Genomic DNA, 6,000 nt, shown 5'->3' on the forward strand with positions numbered 1-6,000 from the left:
TGTCTGCCCCTCCACTTTAGCATGTAAGCTCTGACGAGCAGGGCCCTCTACCCTCATGTGTTAGACTATCATCTACTCCAAACGCCCTACAATGGCACCTAGCCCTCGGGTTCTGCTACTATGTTAGTGTTCTGTCCCCTGATGCCGCAATGTACCATGTACCTGTCCTATATTGTCTTATATTTCTTTGTTTTCTAGATTTGCTCCTGTGTTTATGTACTGTATTGGGATCTGCAGAACACTTGTGGCACCATATAAATGAATGATGGGGCAGCACGGACGGATGGGGTAATGGTTAGCATTACTGCCTCACAGCACTGAGGTCTTGGGTTCGATTCCCACCACGGCCCTAACTGTACTTGCGTGGGTTTCCTCCGGGTACTCCGGTTTCCTCCCACAATACAAAAATATACTGGTAGGCTGATTGGTTCCCAACAAATTAACCCTAGAATGTCTGTGTGTGCGTGTACATGTGGTAGGGAATATAGATTGTAAGCTTCACTCGGGCAGGGACTGATGGGAATGTTCAAATATTCTCTGTGCAGCGCTGTGGAATATGTGTGCGCTATATAAGAAACTGTTAATAATTGCACTTGCCACACTATATAAAATCAACTCCATGCGTAGTGGATAGTGGGGTTATGAACAGGTAAACAATCACATCGGATCGCATTGATATATCGGACGATATCATATCCGCCGATAATTTATCAGCAGATAACGCATCCGATATATCGGGCGCCGTGAAACTAAACAAGTACCAGAGTTAGATTTGGGTGGGGTGTGCTGTAACTGAAATCTAAATTGCAGTGTAAAAATAATGCAGGCAGTATTTACCCTGCACAGAAACAAAATAACTCACACAAATCTAACTCTCTCTATACATGTTACATCTGCCCCACCCACATGGGCCCTTATTCTGATCGGTGCGGCCGGATCCGAATATGCGGCCAGGACCGTGCGTGCGAAACCCCGCCTTCCATACGGATCGCCAACTCCGTCCGTACGCGGTAAGAAGCTGGCCGAACGGACCGCACGTGTATTTTACATGGAATACGCCTCCTCCATCTCAGGGAACCTCCCCCATCATTCGATGGTCGCAGACCATCGAATGCCGGACCGAGTGGTCCACCAGCTCCCGCAACCTCAGACCACACGGACATTTTTCCCTGCAAAAGCAGGGATCTGGGCGGGCAGCTGACATCCGGCGATGTCATATGTCCGCCCCCTACACGTGCGTCACGGCCGCATTACCATACGTACGCGTTTGCATGGGAACGCCCATGAAACGCGGGGCGTATGCATATGGTAATGAGCCCAAATAGCCCTTCACGCCCCTCTCCACCCCCTGTTCGGAGTGTTCACATATCATGCGGGATTTGGCCGTACGCCCCGCTCGCACATGCGCAGAGACGCCTCTGCACATGCGCAGACACAAAACATCGGCGGCGCGAACGCACGCGGATATTACCGCACCAACCAGAATAAGGGCCATGGTTTGGCCCATTTTGAGAACAAATTTGTACTGAGCTCAGATCTGAATAAGTGTCAAAGTCAGGATCCCGACAGTTGTAATACTGATAACATGCGCCCAATGGCCGGACCATGGATGGACCCCAGCAGTAGGTACGAGGGATTTGGGTTAGGCACTAGAGGGGGGATTCGGCTACAGGAGGTGATGGTTAGTGTCCAGGTGGTTAAGATTAGGCTGTGGGATAACTTAGAAATGTCATCTTTACATTATTCTAATATAAAGTTTTTTACAGTCAAACCTCACTAAACTTACAGTTCTCCAATGGAAATACAGGGGCTGGCAAGGGGAGTCCAGAGGTGAAGCAGCTGTCATACTAACCCGTGCCCCCATAGGCACTGACCTCATCGTACCTCACTGGCCTGCGGAGTGGGGCAGGCTACGTTATCCTATCAGCATTGTGACAACTTTGAATTATACACAATGATCAATAAAAGGTGTGTAAAAGAAGAAATGTTATTTATATTATTTTTATTATTATCATTATTATTAACTAGATAAATTCCATCATAATGGAGGCTTTTGCAATGCACTTGCACTTTGAGCTGTGACAGTTTTTAGCCCACAAACTCTCCACCCAACCCCCAGTCCCTATTTGCTCCTACCTCCAATCTCAGTCTTCACAGCTCCTCTCTCCATATCCAGCAAGTTTGAAGCAGATCTATGTCCATGCTAAAATTGCTTTCACTTTCTTTTATGACATCTTTTAGCACACAAAGGAGTAATTTAGTCTAATGAAGTGGTGGTACTTCACTTTATAGCGGTGAGGATTATTTAGCCTTAAAGAGAGAGAGAGAGAGAGGGAGACAGGGAGACAGGGGCGGATTGGGACTTGATTCTGGCCCGGGAGCAGGGGGGGCGGCCATATGTAATGCACACAGGGGGGCATGGCGGCGGTATGTAATGCGCGCGCGTGGGGTGTGCTGCAGTATGCAATGCGCGCGCGTGGGGTGTGCTGCAGTATGTTATGCGCGCGGGGGTGGGGGTGCTGTTATGTAATCCGCGGGGGGCGGCTCACCTGCTGGTGCAGCTTCTTCTGGGAGGTGCTGTGCCGCTTGTAGGCCCTGGGAGGTGCTCGCATGCACAGCAGCCTCCCGCGGCCATTTCGGATTTTGGCAAAGTGCTGCGGCCGCTACACGCGGCCCAGCCAGCCCAGAGGGGAGCGCGGACGGCCCTTTTTTAAAGAGTTTTGGGCCGGCCCACCGGGAAATGGCCCGGTTTCCCGGTTAGCCAATATGCCCCTGGAGAGAGAGGGATAATAATAATAATAATAATAATAATAATAATAATAATAATAATAATAATAATAATAATAATCATCTAATATAGATGATTAATAATAATCATCTATATTAATAGCAGAAGGATGAAGACATCTTTGGGGACACTTGAACCATTTTGTGGCATTTGGGATCCAGCAAGGATCTTGGCTCATTCTGCAATCTCTGACATGTCCATTCCTCTTAGAAGATAATGAAATGAATAAACCTAAAAAGCTGTCAAACATTTGCCAGAAACGTTTCCTCTCCATCTTCAAAACAGGAAGTTGGCTTAGTGTTAACCTTTGACCTTCAGCTATCATATTTCAAGAAGCAATAACTCTTTAAATAGTGTAGTTTCCTTGTCTTTCACCGATGCATTAACCCCATCCTGTCCAACGTCTGTTAGATGTTAGATCAAACTATAGTGCATATCATTGATGCAATCTGTAAACATATCGACAACTGAATTGAGCAATTTATTATATTATTATAACTACTATTCTTATTATAGTATAGAATAACAAATCACTTAAAGATTATATACAAAGCAGCACACCAAAGGGATTGCTCATTATTATTGTTCTTATCCTTAATGCTTATACCCCCTAGGAACCAAGATTTGATATTTTACCTAAGGCAGTGTCACTGTAGCCAGGTAACAGACCCAGTAATAGAGTTGCAATATATAATTTAAGTGTATTGTCTGAAACTGGACATTAATAGAGGAGTAGTGCCCTGAGGCAGGGGGGCACATTGGGATTCATCCCTGCACCCCTGTTGGTCAATCTGAACATGACTGTAGCACTTATTACATTAGAGTAACTTTGTAGCTCACTAATAATCTAGAAACCAGTAAATACTCTACTTCCAATAAAGATACAGCGTGTTAATAAGAGGCACGCAGAAACATTACTTGAAATAGAAAATAAAACAGCACTGCTTCAAAATATCTTACAAAATGTCTGGAAATACTTTAGGCAAGCACTATTGCCTCAAGGCACAAGGCTAGGGTGTCCTAGCACAAAAGGGGCACCAAGGGGTGTGCAAAATTCCTAGGGTGAGCTTCCAGGAGCAGCCAGCCACCTTACATCAGCAACACAAGGAAACCGCAGTCTTAGCTATCCAGATCGACTGGTAAGACCAGCATGGATTCTAGGTAATTGTCTCCGGTGTTTTTGACACATGTGCTGCGTGCCGCTGGTGCTTCACTGCTAGGGATTACTGCTGCCACAATGGAGGCAGGAAGATCAGCAAGTGGGACTACAGAGGTAGGGGTGTACTATCTTTCCAGTCTTCTGCCACTGTCACTCCAGCTTCCTGCCCTATGTTAAACTCTTGCCCTCTGTGTCACTCCAGCCTCCTACTCCCTGTATCATACCAGTCACTAGCCCCTGCCCCAGTGTCACTCCAGACTCTGGACCCCTGTGTTTTTATGTCACCTCAAGAGTCAACTATCTCCAAGGCCACCTCCAACGTATCTTTGTCTTTGCAGTCTGGAATGTTCCTATTTGTGCTCCTCTGTAAGAATGTCTTGCCTTGGCTGTTAGGATAGCTACTTCTTGGAGTGGTGCATTTTGGCTTTCTTGGTTGTAAGGTTGACTTTTGTTTGGTTGTTGGATGACTATATGTTGTAGGTAAGGAGTAGTTCCTTATCACTGTAAGTATAGTTTAGCTTGGCTGTAAGGTTGGCTTTTCCTTGGCTGTAAGGATAGTTTAGCCTTAGTTGTTGGGATGATTTCTTCTTGGTTGTAACAATGGTTAATCCTTGGCTGTGATGATTGCTTCTCCTTGGATGTAAGGATGGTGTATCCTTGTATATAAGAATGGCTTATCCTTTGCTCTAAGTATAGAACTCCTTGTTTCCTTGGCTATAAGGATAGCTTCTTCTTTGCTTTAAGGATGGCTTCTCATTGGCTGCTTGGCTTGAAGCATACCATCACCTTTGTTGTAAGTATGACTTTCAATTGACTGCAATGATACTATCTTCTTGATTCTAAGGATGACTTGTCATTGATTGTAAGGATACCATATTCTTGGCTCTAAGGATGTCTTCTCATTGTCTGCAATGATGCCTTTACCTTAGCTGTGGGGATGGTTACTTCTTGGATGTAAGAATGGGTATATTTTGGCTGTAGGGATGGCTTCTCTTTGTTTGTAAGGTTGGTTATTCTTTAGCTGTATGGATGCTTACTTCTTGGATGTAAGGAGTGGTTCGCTTCACTGTAAGAATGGTTTAGAATTGGCTGTAAGGTTATCTTCTCTTTGGCTTTAATTGTGGCTTCTTCTTTGTCATTGGCTGTAAGGATGGTTATTTGTATGTAAGGAGGGGGTCTCCTTCAATATAAGGACAGTTTTTGCCTTGGCTGTAAGTTTGGTTTTCTTCTTGTCTGTAGGAATGGTTTCCCCTTGTCTGTAAGGAAAAGTATGTTATAGTTTACGTATAACTGGAACATGTTGTATGAAAAAATACCACACCATCCCATGGGGTGTAATCAGTAGGGGACCCTGTCAGTATTATCAAAGTGGTCAATGCTAAATTACATTACAGAAAGTGTAGAAGAATCAGTAGGAGGTTTGCTCAATATTGTGGCAATGATCAGGTTTTTTTTTTTTTTTTTTAACTATACATTGTGTAGGTGGTTTTGCCCATTTTGAGAACAAATTTGTACTGCGATGAGATCTGAATAAGGCCCATATCCAGCAACTTTGAAACAGATCATTTTGCTTTCACATTCTGTTAAGGTGAAATTTGGCCCATCCAGTAACTTCACAGGTGAGGATAATTTAGCCTTTAATATATAAATATATAAAATATATATAATATATATATATATATATGGTACTTATGTAGTATCTGGGCTGCCGATTTTTTGATTGTATGCCTTAAGTTAAGGCATACAATCAGATGCGATGCGATGCGATATACCGAGCCCGAAGCGTGGCGAGCGAAGCGAGCCCCGCGAGGGGACGGTATTCTGTGTCCCCTCGCGGGGCTCGCTACGCTCGCCACGCTTCGGGCTCGGTGGCTCGCTACGCTCGCCACAGGTTTATATCCAACTCCATGCCCACTTGGATAGTAGGGTATGAAAAGGGACCCCTTTTTCCCATTGAATTCCATGTTAAAATGGACTCAGTCCATTTTAACATTGAATCCTATGGAAAAATCGGGTCCATCGCATCGCATCGCATCGCATCGCATGCGATTTG

This window comes from Crinia signifera, chromosome 19, assembly GCF_055691185.1.
Source record: "Crinia signifera chromosome 19, ASM5569118v1, whole genome shotgun sequence".
NCBI lineage: Eukaryota > Metazoa > Chordata > Amphibia > Anura > Myobatrachidae > Crinia > Crinia signifera.